We start from the raw sequence: 14,799 nt of genomic DNA, 5'->3' as shown, positions 1-14,799 counted from the left end.
CCCACCCCGGCAGGGCAAGGAGGGGGACAGAGCTGGGCCAAAGGGACCTGGGGGCAGCAAGGGAATCAGATTCAGCTCCAGGGGTTACTTTGTGATACTGTTGATGGAGGCACAGACAGCAGCTCTCTGATTCAAGGAGAAAATACAGGCCATAGTCCTGCCCACCGCCTATTTTGGTTTGAAGAGGACAATGTGAACCTAAGGAATGATTTAATCATGGTGATGCATGAAAGTAACTGAAAGGCGGATTTACTGCTCTAATCTTTTCATGGTGCTTAATTTAATTTTCATGTGCTTTATTGCAACACTGATTCATCAGGTGAGTGGGAGGGAGGTTTGTAGAGTACAGGTGGTTCAGTTTCCATTACTGGATTAGATATTTCTCAAGGTGCTTTCTTGGCCACAGCAGGAGGAAAATGACTCTGTGTCTGATAGAGTGTTGTGGTTTGGAATTGGGATATCTCTAGGGGTAGGCCGTTCCTATAATCTGTAATATGCAGTGTTTGAAATCAGTGTGCCGTGCTCAGAGCAAAACTGAGACTTGACTAATTCTTACTATGTTCATAGATCATAAACATTTCAGTTAAGCTAATCTGAATTGGGTTAGACTCACTCCATGTCCAAGGGAGCTGTTATCTGCTGGAGGTAATTGTGAGATTGTCTGCGTTGCCACTGCTGAAGGTCTTTTAGTGCTGGATCTGGGGCTGAAGAGGTAAAAATGAAGCTGCCCTGAAGTGTGTCAGCAGGGCCCTGCTGCTTCTGAGCTGCAGAGCACAGACCTCCCTCTGCAACTGCAGAGATTTGTGCTATTTGATCTCCTGTTTTATTTGGGGGAAAAGCTGCATTTAGAGTTTTTTCTCCTGACCTCCCTGCCTTTGGAGCATTAACAGCACAGTGTTTTCTCAGCCAGAAATGCTGCTCCTCACGCCTCCAGTCCTCAACATGAGATGTCTCTGGCATCACATTGTAGGTGTTTGTGCATGCCTGCTGTGGTTACTAAGGTAAAGGAAACACAAGAAGCAGCTCAGGGAATGGGAACAGTCCAAATGCCAAATACACATCGGTTTTGGCAGGAATGACAGTGACTTGCTCTGCCAGCATGTCTCAGTGTGGGTCTGGGCTTGCTCACTCCTCATGCAGGCTGCTGACTGTCACTGCTGGTGTTTATGATGTGCTTTAGAGCATCAAGCATCTTGAGACTGAGCAAACTCCTCCCTGGTGCTCCTCAGACCTCATTTTGGAGCTCTGTGGTTGTAGTGCATTTAATTGTACAGGGCTGTGTCTAAATCACAGGTTCTGCCTTCATCTCAGCTCCTCCCCACCACTGTGGCTCTTTCTGGTCATGCAATGAAGGGGGAAGGAGACAACCATCCTGAAAAACACCCTTTTGATAAGTAGCTGCTGAGCCTCTGTGGAGGACTAAGGCGATGTACAACCTGCCCAGGTTTCCACATTTCTTAATTATTGGAATACTCTTTCTCTGCTCAAGGCGTGGGAGTGTTGTGCTTGCATCGGGCTCTAGGTACTGTATAAGCATCTGTGGAACACAAAAAGATCAAGGGACTAAAGGGGAACATTCTGCAAAATTGGAAGCAGCTAACAGCAGGCTAGTAAGAGTTACCTGAAAATGGTTTCTGCCCATCACAGAAGGAGAGTGATGTAAAAGGGGGATTAGGGTTAGAAGGTTGGAATTGTCCAGCTGCTTGTGTGGCGGTGTTTTTTAATTTCTTTCAAGCTGCATAAAAACCATGGACAAATCCCTTGTTCTTTAGTCTCAATTTTCTGTAGTGTCTTTAGTTGAAATTGTGCCATTTTTTTCCTTTATGCTCCTTTCACACTGAAGGATTTATAGGTATATAAATCAAAGTCTGAATTGAAAAGGCTCAGTTCTCCTCTTTGTTTAATAAACAGCCAGCTGCATACCTGGGCTTTCCTTTGCAGTGTGCCACTGAGGCCTATGCTGAATTCCAATATCAATAACTTTACTGTGCTGGCAGTTTTCTTGGTAGTAGCTTTACTATGTGTTTTGTTAAACTCCATGCCAAGCTTCAACTTACTGGGAATTGACTGCAGGGCTGCATGAGTTTGAGTGTTTTGGCAACCCGGTTACCATTCGCATGATTATAGCATCAGTGAAAAATTAACCAGCTAAAGGCAAAAGAGAAATCCTTAATAAACTGGGATGTGTGCAGCTCTCCTTGTGGGGGGGAGGGGGGAAACTCAACAAGAGGCTTGCCTGCTTCATCCTATCTAATCTGTCAGTGAATCAATCAATGTGAAATTGTACCCCCAAGGAATAATGTAATAGCTATTTTGTGTGTATTCCCAAACTGGAATGCTGCTATAGTAGAGTCCTGAAGGGTGTGCTGTCTAAATCGATCAGCAGAAACCAAGATAAAAGCAGACTTGCTGCTGATCTATCAGATGTGGCAGAGAGGCATTGAGGGATGAAATGTCTCGTTTTGTGTCGAGTGCAAAGCTTAAATGTGAGCTTGGTCCTGCTGCATCCCAGCACTTCAGGCACAAAAGCAGTGTCCTGATAGCTCTCCTTCAGTTTTCTCTCAGCAAAATCATGAGATTGCTCTGAAAGGTTTAATTTTCATGCCAATGCATTTTGTTGCAGACAACTGTCGTAGTGTCATTGTTCCATCCCACCTTCAGTGCTGCAGAGGCAGCTTGCCTTTTCTTACCTGTGTTGTTTGATGCCAGTTGAAAGTGGAAAGCCTATGCTAGCGCTGCATTTTTTAATTGATTTGCTCTTTTCTCAGGTTAAAATGACGGGGAATTCTCTCCTCACAGTAATAAATTGCCCTGTCCCAGTGAGGAGAGGAAGGGAATTCTGCTCTGTTGCATGGTGTGGGTAACTGTTGGTCATTGTGAATAATCTTTGCAGAATGAAAAGAACAATTTAAATTTTTGTGCTATTGTTTTGATATTTTTGCTCTTTCTCTTGTTGCTATCACTTCAGCATCAGGAGAGAATCACTTTTATGTAGAAGTAGGAGGTGACCAAGGCTTTTATGCACTTTATCAAAGATTGCACAGTTCATTTGGGCAGCTGTTGCTGGCTCATCTGTAAAATCCCTGAAATGTGAATGTGAAATTGCCACTGGAATTAATGCTCTGTCAGAGTGGTTATTCTGGCAAGCTCCTGGCATGGCTGCAAATAAATGAGATTTCCATTTCATAAGATGAATCTTTATGTCTTTTCTTTCTGTCTTGCCTTAAAAAAGAGCCTTGTGCACTGCTGCAAGCCTGACAGTTGCTGATGCAGTGAGTTATTTTTCTTACCTTACCTTACCTTACTAAGGAAAGTCATCCGGATTTGCAGATAATTTCATTTTTTTTCATGTGTGGGTCAGACAGTTCAGGTCTAAACAGTATTTTTTTTTTTTGTAAATTTGTAAATCCTTACTTGGACTATGAAGGCTTTTAGTGGGCACTGAATGCACAGTACAAATTGTAGCATTAGTGGGCAAGGCAGTAATTTAAACTGCCATCCATGGAGCTCTGTTGTTGTAATCTAGAGCAGGACACAGGTGTGTTTGATATGAAATACACAGTGTTTGTATTTTTCAGTTTCTTTTATAGTAGGTTTTCTTTCCATTTTGACATCTGTCATTTGCCCCAGCCTCTTTGTCCTACTCTGCCTTTGTAACCCTTCTCATTCAAGAGGAGATAGAATGTATATAACCATGTGTAAGATTTTTTTTTTGTTTTGTCTAAGTTCAGGTTCAGTGGATGCAAACAAGACTCTATGTTTTTTTTTGGGTTGGTTGTTTTGGTTTTTTGTTGGTTTTTTTTTGGTGTTTTGTTTTTTTTTTTTTGACTGATGAACCACCCTGGCTTTGTTGCCTGTAATCAAGCTGTTGTTACTGCCTGGATTTCTCTCTGGGCTCCAGGTCATGGGAGGCACCTTGGCACAGCTGCAGTCATTTATTAATACCTGCACTCATTTATTCCTACACCTATGCATTGCAGTAGATTTGGGGAGCTCCACTTGTGGACGAGGCTGGAGGCTGCTTAAACCAAGCCTAGACTGTCAGGCTTCTAACCTAGTTTTTCCCAAGCTGGTGTTCAAGTTCTGGCTTGTGGAATCCCTCAGGGTAGGTGCTGAAAGCTTTCTTTTCCAAGAGGGTGAGCTGTGCTGAGGAGCTGGGAGGATCTCTAGCCATCAGAGTATATCTGAGAAGTGTAGTGCAAGGTCTCTCATTTCTCAGTTCCCTGAGAAGGTGCATGGCCAGGCTGTGTCAATATCAGCTTTCCATGCTTTTTTCATCCTCTCTCTGCCTGGATTGTGTTGTTTGGCATCAAGGTCTCTTATTGGAAATTCACACAATATTTAGAGCAGTATCGTCTTGGATTTTGCTGGGCTTTTATGTAATATAAATAAAAACAGTCTCATTGTGTAAGCAAGATACTGAATAACTTGTCTAAAAGAGCTAAGACTGTGGGTACAACAGTGGCAGTTTTATTCTCTTTGGACAGGTGCATGCCCATGAGGAAATAAGAGGTAGGTAGGTAGGGACCAAGTGAGAAACATTGAGCAATAACAGACTGTGACTCAGAAGCAATTTAACCATAATAATCCCCATGACACTAAAGGTTCTTTTCCCCAGAAATGCACAATATGCTTTTCTCTGCTATAAAGCTGTTGTCAGCTGACATCATTGTGTTAACATAAGACTTGCTGTTATCCACAAGATGCACAGTTAGCAAAGAGCACTTCCAGTGCTGGCTGCTAATTATTGCTAATGCTCTCCCAGTTGTTGAAAAACAATATATTAAAGCTATTTCCTACTTAATATTTTATTCCTGATGGCTGGTAAGCTTATGTTGTGTTAAAAATAAGGCTTCTAATATCACTTCAAGTATTACCAGCGTTTGATTTATTTAGGAGAACACAGAACGACCATTTACCAAATGCCTCTCTTGAGTACCTGTTGTAGAGATGCTTTGTCTTTCTTTTTTTTTTTTTTAAATAATTTTTTTTAGAGTACCAGTGTGGAAATTTATGGATTTTAGTTTTTGTTTATCATGACCCTCTCAAAGTCTGTGTGTTTTCCCATTGACTTCATGGCAGCCAAGTGCTTTTTATCCTATATGTCTCTTGGAGAAATCACATTAATGATGTATCACTAGCCAGAGAGAGCTTTTGCTGAAAGCACACAAAGGCAATAATTTACCTTGTGATTTTATAAAAGGCAGACTTTTTTTCCCCTCACATTAAAAAAGGAAGCTGTTGAAGTGAAGGAAAGTGAACAGAGAATTGGTACTCAAGTACTATCTCTGCAATGCGAGAGGGACATTGCAATACCATTAATGAGATTCTCCCATTTTTCCTTAGAGATGTGGTATTGAATTTAGAAATAGATTTTGAACAATTTTCCACTGAACATCTCACTTTTCTGCTCACTGAATAGCTACAAACCCTTATTGTTTAATAGCTATCTTCACTTTTAACTGATAGAGTTTCACAGAGGTACAGTAATAGCTGTGAAAAGGTAGGACTTTTTCTAGACACTGTTTAATTTACTGTAATTATATTAAGTGCTAAATTGAAAGAGGCTTTTCTAGTTAAGATGAGGATAATGAATAGTTGTGTGTTATTACCATAGCCACAATCGGGGAAGGAAGAAGTGATTTAAGTTTTGCTCGAGACAGAAAGAAAGAAAACCTGCCCCAATGTGTTCCTTAATAATTAATTTTTCCCTCTCTGTTGCTGACTCCCAGGTTTTGCTAGAAGAGTTTTCTGCCCTTGTATCTCAGGGATGCAGCAGTTTATTAAAGGAATCAGCAGGTACTCCAAGTGAAAATGGCTGTGGAAATAGAGTGAAGAACCAGATTGCACCCTCCAGCCAAGCCTGGAGCTACACAGGCAGGGGCACACACAGCAAATGCCATTGCAGCTCTGAAGGCACTGCAGTGTAGCATGGCTCCCCCGAGGCTCTGCTCCCTCTGTGCTTTGCCCACACTGCAGAGAAAGCTGTGGTTTGCTGCTCTTTTCTGCTTGGAGCAAGTTGCAACATCTCAAGTCCCCGGGCAGGCTGAGTGGGCGCTCCCAGCTCTCTGCCACCCACCAGCACCCGCCCCTGCTGCGCTTCCCGTGCCGGAGCTGCGGCACCTTGTGCTGTTGCTTCCCTCCATTGGCCTTGTTTGAGAGCCCGAGCAAATCACAAGGTGTGCAGAGTGTGTACCCCATGTGAAAACACACCAACTCACTGTCTTGGCATATTTGATGAGAGTGAGAATGGTATCTTTTATGCCACTTTTAACATGGAACTGCTGTAAGCACACCCTGCCTCTCCATGTGGATAGAAGTGCTTTATCTGGGGCAGGATTTCATTGTGTCCTTGGAAGTTGAAGCTGTTCAAGGGAAAACCAAAGCATGTTCCCTCGTTTATTCACCTCTGTGCCCTGGGGTCCAAGACACCACTTCTGTGCAATGTTTCCTGCACTGGCTTCCCTTGCTGTCCTGCTAGGACTGCTGCCAAGTTATCTACAGGGACTTGTCCCATACAAGTGTTTATCTCCTGGGAGTTGTGCTCGTGCTGTGCTCTTACCTCTCAAAGTCTATCAAGAGTGCGTGTGATTGCACTTGACACTTGAGATCTGGGCTAGATGTGAACCCCTAGGGAAAGGCAGTGTGTGAATTATTTAATCTCTTGAGCATTCCAGCCCCCTGTATAAAAAGCATTAAGCAATATGGGGCTTTTTCTTGCTTTAAGAGAAGGTCTGTGTCAGCCTTGCTTGAACTCTCAGAAAGCTGAGTATTTTGAGCACTGAACTTCATACCATTGTTCCAGATTCATTGGAGTGCAGTTATGGGGGACTAATGTGAGCAATGTTTGCTCCCAGGTGGACCAGAAATATTGCTGATAAACCTTCTGTTTTCTTCCCTTCTCTCCCTCCTTCTCTTCTCAAGTAATTTGGTTCTTCTGGATGAGACAGGTTGAGGCAAAGCAAGTAGGATAATTTTGTGGTTAGGGCATTTGGCTTTGAAATCAGGAGATCAGTGTTAGTTCCTGCTTCCATCACAAGCCTCCTGTAGCTGTGGGGAGATTGCTTGCACCTCTGTGCCTCTGTCTGCACCGGAAAAATAACAAAGTAAGTTTTGGGGTTGGGTTTTATTTATTTTCCTGTGCTGGCCTAAGGGGTTCTGTGATGAGGGCAGGCAGAGGGTCTGATCTGTTCTTGGGGTTATTTGGCATGATCTGCTGGCCTGGTTCCAGCCAGAGTATGCCTGTTTGCTCTCTGGATAAGGCTACTAGGAAGTCTTCAGGTGCATCTTTTTTCTCTCTTTTTTTATTTGCTCATTCTTTTGTCATGCTTTTTGCTTTCATTTAACATTAAAATTAAATGGTGAGTTAAGCAGAGCAGCTTTTAATAATGTGTAGAAAATGAGCTGAGCTGTACACATAGATGGTGCCTGTAGGAAGCCTGGAATTATCCCATAGTGTTTTTAATGGGCAGTCCTACTGCACTGTGAGCTGTTGACTCAGTGAGGCTGTCTTAGATGAGCTACAGATGAGACTCCCAGTACTGTAAATATCTGTGCCGTTTTGCTTTGAGTACCAGGAAATGAAACAGCGTGGGAAATAAGGAAAAGGTTTATTTTACTGTAGTCAGTAAAACAATATTTTCTTCAGGCTGATTTAGAAGTGGACCTTAGAAAAGTTTAGTGGAGAAGAAATGCAGTGGTTTGGGGCCAGAAGTGTTTAACAAGAAGCATGAGCTGCCCATAGCTGGCTGCTCTGCTGCTTGGTTGCAGCACAGTGAGGTGCAGGTCAGGCAGCTGGAGAAAGGCTCTCCAGCAGTTGGCATGGTGATCTCCTAAGGTGCTTATCTGGTGAGAAAGTGGGCTCGAGTCGGAAGGCTGGAGTTTGCTTTCTGGACAATGTAGCTTTTCTTTGCATCTTGGATGTTAAAGCCAGCTGTATCAGTCCTGTTGGTCTCATTTGACTTTGCATCTGCAAGGATTTTAACCTGGGATTCTTACATCCAGTAATTTCTGGTTGAATTACAGCATTTTCCTTAGGCAGGTAGTGCATTTTAATTTTTGGTGGTGATTCTTTTGTGCTCTTCAGAAATGTGTGGAAATGGTAGTTTTCTTTACAGTAAAAGATTTCTCTGTAATCTGGCATTTTTCTACCTTCTTTCTTCCTGCTTTGACATCTTTTCCCTCTAAGTGATGAGCCGATGATCGGGTGATCCTGTACATGTCTTTGATTAGTTAAGTAGGTTGAACATCTTAAGTCTCATTGCAGTTGATTAAAGACTTGGAGACAGCCTTATGGGTTTTTGCTGGGTCCTTTTCCAATTTTTCATGCTGCTGCATTTCAGGTAAGGGTGAAGATTGCATGTGCTATGTCAGCAGTGATCTTGCAGCTGTCAAAGACAGAAGTAAGGCTGCATTCTGGCTCCTGCTCTTTTTGTTCCTTCCCCCCTTGTTTATGCTTCCAGGAACTGAGCAAGGCCTGTTCACCCACGATATTGCACTTGGCATTCAGACTCTGTTAGTTATCTATAATTCTTTATAAATCAGAGTTGTTTTGGAAGGCTGAGGTTTGTGTCTGGACAGGGAGGAGGAGGTGTTTGGTCTGGTATGTGGCAACACAAAGTTATTTATCATAGATTGTGCTCTCTGCACTTCAATAATCTGCTGACATTTTGCCAGTAATAAAAAGGTCAAGGAAAAAAGTTGCTTCCTACAAATCATGGCATTTGATTGTTCACATTATTAAACAGAGCATGGTTTCCTTGAAACAAAATTTCAGCCATCCCCAGCTTCGTAAACGATAAATTACCAGCTGGTACAAATGCATAGAAATGAAAAAGCAGCTTTCTTTTGATGTTGCTGCTCCCTATTCCAGTAATTTGTATTTTCCTGAAGCAGGGTGTGGGGAAGATGGAAGAAAGAAGTGTCCCTTGGACGTTAAATACAGTAGCAAAAAGAAATTATGCACAGTTGATACTTGAAAAATGAGCCATTAAGTTGATTTAAAGGCCAAAATCTCTGTGGTCTAGGGTTCACAAAATGTTACATATTCCTAATTGTTAGGAATGGCTTTCCATGTCACCTGTTAATAATGCTGTGTTAGGTCCAAGACACAATAATGCAGTTAAACAAAACATTGTATCCTCTCTTTTTTTTCTTTTTTTTTTTCTTTTTTTTCGTACAAACTTCCCTATTGATTTTTGTCCCCGAGATGCCTGAGCTAGCAGCTGCAGTGCTGGTTTTTTTGTTACCCCAAGCGTTGCTTTCTGATACACAGATCACTCTGTGTGAGGCAAAGCTCTGGTTTAAATGTAACAGCAGTGGCTGGGCAGTGGATAAACATCAGCAGTCAGGTTGGAGATGCTTGGGCACCATCCACGGTGGGGAGCTTGGGTGGATGTGAGGGAGCTCAGAGGGAAAAGGTTACTCTTTGTGGGGGCAGGCTGATGAGTGTTAGTGCTGGCAATTAGGGTAGTTTGTTAGCTTGCACAAGAACCAGGAGAGTTGGTGTATTTTTGTTACAGAAAATGAACAAAAGTGTCTTTCGGAGTGTTGGCTTGTTTCTCTTGCAGCAGGATATTTGCCACTACCCCTCCCAAAAGCATCTCTGTGTATACCTAAGAATGCACGCCTAAAAAAGCTGAATTACAACAATTACATGGCTATGGTGGACAGAGGAATTGTGTGCTGCAGTTCTTACTGCCAAATTCAAAATTAATTTGAATGTAAATCATTTCAAAAAAGGGAGTGTAGAAAGGTCTGTGTTGAGGGAATACAGCTTTTGTAGTCTCTGGCTGATAGAATCAGTTTTTTTAGGATTTTACAGTGTCATTACATGAAAGTCCAGTAGGCAGAAGCTGCATATTTATCTACCCAGGAATTCAATATTGCTATTAATTGGTGTTGGAAACAAGCCAAATCCACTCGAAATAGATTTCTTTCCAAAAAAAAAATGCTGTTTTGCCATTTGAATTACTTCAGCTGAAGCACTCCTGGGCAACTTGGTGGGTTTTACTTTTTTTACAGAGCATTATATATGTTGATCCTGGCCATGGCTGATGCCTTGTAAAATGCTGAAATGTGCTGGAGCTGGAGCAACCCGCTGGCTGTGAGGGGGCTAAAGGAGCATTCCCAGCTTCCTGCCATCCCAAGGAATATGGGAAATTGCCTTCATGCCTTCTTTTCTAGTCTTCTGTATTTAAATGTTTTCAAAGGTTGTGCAGGATAATGTAGTGTGTTTCTGTACTTGCTTTGTATCAAAAAGACACACTGCTTCTTTTCACCCAGGAGATGTGTGCATGGTACCTAAGCAGACTTCAGAGAAAGCCCCAAAGGTTTGTGTTTAGCACAAAAAGTACAAAATCTTCAGCTTTGCCTTTAAAGTAACTTTTCTGGGATGACTTACATCTGGAGGTCATTCTTTCCTCTCTATGCTCATTTCTACTGTAAGAAAGGATGCAGAAGATTTCCCTTGTGAAAGCATCCGGTGCTGCTGTGTTTGGGTTTGTGTGCTCATCCTCCTGCTCTCTGGAGTGTGTCTCATACAGAATACAGTCATTTCTGCTCAAAATTCTTTGTTTAACCAGCACTGGCAGGCTGGGAGATAAAGGTGGAAACTTGGAACGAGACTGAAGAAATGGTGCTAATTTTAGGAAGGTTTGAGTGGAACAGGAAGGGAGCAGGTGGGCAGGATGCTCTGGGGCAAACACACAGTGAAATGTTAGTGCCTGTGTGCATGCAACAGTCACATCTTCCTCTACAAGTCTGTTGGACTGATGTGACATTTCTCATTAATCAGACACCAGTGCTATCCTGGGAATTTCTGTGGCTTGCCTCCACCCCACTTAAAACTGGACTTAATGAGCAGCTTCTGGAAAGTGAGGGGGAAAAATACGTCATGCCTGCCACTCTTTCCTTTCACAGCTCATTTACTGGGCCTTTTCTTGATATATTCAGTAGTTCTTCATAGACTTCAGAAGGTTTGTTAACAAGAGAAATTTATCAGGTTGCATTTTCTCATAAATGTAATTCAAGGAAATGTCTCCCACTGCTATTTAAAAACTAATATGAAGTCAGGCAGCTTTTTGCAGCTATCAGAGGCTATGTCAATGGCCATAGAAAACAAAGAGGGAGCCAAGGAAAGAAAGGCAGGGTAATACAATGGCATTTGAAACACTCTTTTGTTTTCATTCAGATATTTTTAGCTAATGGTGATTTTTTTCCTTTATGTGAGTTGATGTGTTGTGTCAGTGGTAGAAGCTGCCATTGTAGATGTTTGTCCCAGGAAAAAGATACCAATTGACACTGAATACATTTCAGGGGCTGCTGGATAAAATTATGTTAAGAAATGCTTCAGCAACTCTCCAAAATCTAGATTAAAAATTGCAGCCCCAGTTAAATCAGGGTTTAATTAGTCTTACAGCAGCCCAGAGCCTTTGCTTTATTTCCACAACTATCTTCCTGCAGCTTCAGGCACCCCACTCAGGTAGACACGTTGCTTTGCTTTGTTTCCTGTAGTCCTTCCCAGGAGAAGTGATCTAAATACTTTCCAAGACACTGATTGATTGTTTCCAATCTTTCCTTGGCTTGAAATGGATTTTTGTCTTTCTGATTCTATATATCCAGTTAAGTCCTAATCTAAATCCCACTGAAGTTATGTTGGTAGTGGGGGGACATTGGGGAACGGGCAAAGGTGGATGATGGGAACAAGTAGAAAATCAAGCCCATGGGTTGCACTCAGGGGTTGAATATATAAAGGCATTATCTTCATATACATTTGGGCTGTCATTGTTTCTCTGGGCCTTGCAGCTTTCATGGACTGACATTGTGATGCAATGCTGGGGACTTACCATGTTTGTAGGTGCAAGCAGGACATGCCCTTTACTAGGTGTTCATGAGTTTTCTAGTATTCTACAGAACAGCTGCTCTAGAAGAGTAAAATGATGCAAAATGTAAAAACAGGGCAGAGGACCTTCCCTGAGTCTTGCAGGGCATGCAGACCACAAGTGCCTTGTGCTGAAAAAGTTTTCTTCCCTGAACTTATATTTGCTAAGCCCTCCAGAATGGTATATATTCAGCACTGTCTGTTCTGGAGCAAGCAAACTGGGAGCAGTTCCACAGCATCTTTAAAAAAAAAAAAATAGCACTAGAGGCACAAAAAAAAAAATCCCATTCCTTGCTGGAAGGCAGCCCCCAAGATTGCTGTAATTTATATGCTTTCCTTTTTCAGTGCTGTCACTGGGGAAAATAACAGTGTGCCTGCTTGCTGTCCAGGGATCTGCTGTGCCAAAGCAAATAGTTGCAGCAAGTGGCAAGCAGAGAAGGCACCAAGGTATTTGATGGATGAGTGTTCCTCCCCCAAGCAGAGAGGAACATTTGTGAGAAACTAGTAATATTCTGTGGTTGAAATGGCCCATTCAGGGTATAAAATTCCCAATCAAGTTGCCCAGGAGAGAGTTGGACAGCTGGTGTAGGAGCAGAAATCACTGCAGATAAATCAGGTTGGCATCTAATTGACTGTGGGCCCTGGACAGGCCCTGCTAGTTTTTTTTCCTGTGGTGGATGAAGTCAGGAAAGATTTCACTGTGTGATGACTGACGTTTGTTCCCCCCAGCTTCTTGCCTTCCTCTCACAGCTGCCTCAGTTCAAGAGAAACAAGATGCTTGTCCTGTTTTGCTGCTGTTAGATTTGGCTTTGCAGCAGTGTCCCCAAGTCCTTGTCCTGTCCAGTCAGGGCAAGGAGCTGCTCAGACAGGTCCCAGAGCTGGTGGTGTGGGGCAGCATTAAGCTGGATGGAGAGCTGCAGCATCGCTGTGGGTGAGCGTGGCTGCTGAAGAGCCCTCCAGAAGTGGGAGCAGTTCCAGCTGGCTGTGAGGGTGGAGGCAGGCTCCTGTGCTATGATTACAAAGGCTGATGTTTAATTGTTGCTTTCTGCTTCAGAGGTGTGCTGTAAATTAAGAAGGTGCTTTACAATATAGTGTATTTCACAATAAATAGTGGCATTTAACTTCTTTCTATCATCTGCTTTTATTTCAGTTGATCTGGGCTGGGATTTCTCAAGGGAAGATTCCTGTGCTCTGTAAATCCCTTGAAAGAGTGTGGGTTCTTAGCTCTCCTGGGGGTGACTTGATATTCCCTCTAAACCAGGATAATTGGGCTCTTCTGCACATCTGTTTGAGCAAGACCACTGTGTCCCACATATGAAATCCAGGGACTACTTGAGTTGATGTGAGAGGAAGCTGGTCCATCTTCTCTGTGTTTCATAAACTGAGGAACCTCCTGAGATGCTCTGTGATTGCTGGATGTAAGGGAAGAGGAGCGAGTGCACAGCTGGAGGGATGTGCAGTTCGCTGGGCCATTGAACTGCAGCCCTTTAAAAAGTGCTGAAGGCAGAGCGGGCAAAATAGTGCCCTATTTTGGGGCTACTAGCTGTTCTTCCAGCTTGCTTTTTCTAAATTTAAATGAGACAAAGACCAATTCAAGGCTGGAGAGATACATTGCATATTGACTAGGTGTTCAAAATTAAAGCTCTGGTGTGTGGGTATAGTCAAAATAGCTGTGACGATGCTTCTCAAAAAGTACCTTGCTCATCCATTAGTTGGCGATAATATTAAAGATTCAGGAAAATTTTGTCAGTCTTGGAGATCTCAAGGATGTTAGAAATTGTGAAGCTCAGTTTAAAAATAGGAACGTCAGGGAGGGAGGTTAAGAAACCTTCTTTACTGCTAAATTTTTAAAGTTCTAGCTCCTGTTCCACACACACGTCCAAGCTTTTCTTTCTCCAAGGAAAAGGTTGGACTTTTTTCAGGTTTTACTGACAAACAAACACTTTTTTGAAGCAGTCCCCTGAGGTTTAACACAAAAAAGAATATTGTGAAGTTAATTACAGAATGTCAAATCATGGCAGCCCTTGTTGAAACACACAACGGAGCCAATATCTCTTTAGTATCCTCTTTTGCACTTCCAGTTAATGCCAGAGGAAGGTGTTTGTTCATGTGCAGGACAAATTGGACTTAATTCCATGATAATGCCATGGATGGGTCATAGGCCTCCCACTGGCATGTGAGCTGTGTGGATATGTGCAGATAAGAGTGTTGGATATAGGTTTGTCCATAGGAAGAGGTCGGGACTGGCATGTTTTCTTGCAACGTGGAGGCAAGGTAGCTGCATGAGCCAGGTGCTCCTCCCACATTGCTCTGTTCCCAGGGGCAGCAGAGTTTGTAGCCATGTGCTTAAACTGCACCTGGTGCTTGGAGCAGGACACCCAAAGGTGCTCTTTATCTAGCTCTGTGCTGTGCCTTCCTTTGCTGGCTGTAATTGGCAAGCTTTATTCAGGAAAGCACTCTGGCCAGTTGGTGTGGTGATAATTAAAGTCACTGTTATATGTTATAATACTGTGCGTTGTGTACTCTTTGGAGGAGGAAGGCAAAATAGGTGAGGAAGTGGTAGCTTTGAAGAAGAGGAGTGATTGTGCCAATTATCCTGGATGAGTTGTTCAGTGGCAGTTAATCCATGTGAGTGAAAACAAGTCCTCTGTGATGGAGTGCCAAGGTCAGGAATTTGAGCTCTGTTTGAAGAGTGAAAGTTACTGTCTTGTGGATTAGAGCTCCTTGGAAGAAAACATCTCTTGAGAAATTGAAGCAGAGCTTTTCCCACTGTGTCATCCATGTAGTCTTCCCTTTTTGATGACCAGAAAAGGACAATGACAGAGGAGTGTTAAGACCCCCTTACAGGAGTTATTCCACAACTCAGGGGTCTGACGCAGTGGGTTTGTGAAACTTGCCTCAAAGTATGTCCATATTCA

General features: G+C 42.8%; 1 protein-coding gene across 5 annotated transcripts in view; it reads left to right on the top strand.

Moving 5' to 3' along the window:
- OSBPL5 (oxysterol binding protein like 5) overlaps positions 1-14,799 on the top strand; it is a 178,980-nt gene that overhangs the window by 39,718 nt on the left and 124,463 nt on the right. The gene's annotated exons all lie outside the window — the stretch shown is intronic.

The sequence above is a fragment of the Zonotrichia albicollis genome, chromosome 6 (assembly GCF_047830755.1).
Source record: "Zonotrichia albicollis isolate bZonAlb1 chromosome 6, bZonAlb1.hap1, whole genome shotgun sequence".
NCBI classification, from domain to species: Eukaryota; Metazoa; Chordata; class Aves; order Passeriformes; family Passerellidae; genus Zonotrichia; species Zonotrichia albicollis.
Note: the sequence above shows the minus strand (reverse complement) of the source record. Positions and strands in the feature narration are given on the sequence as shown.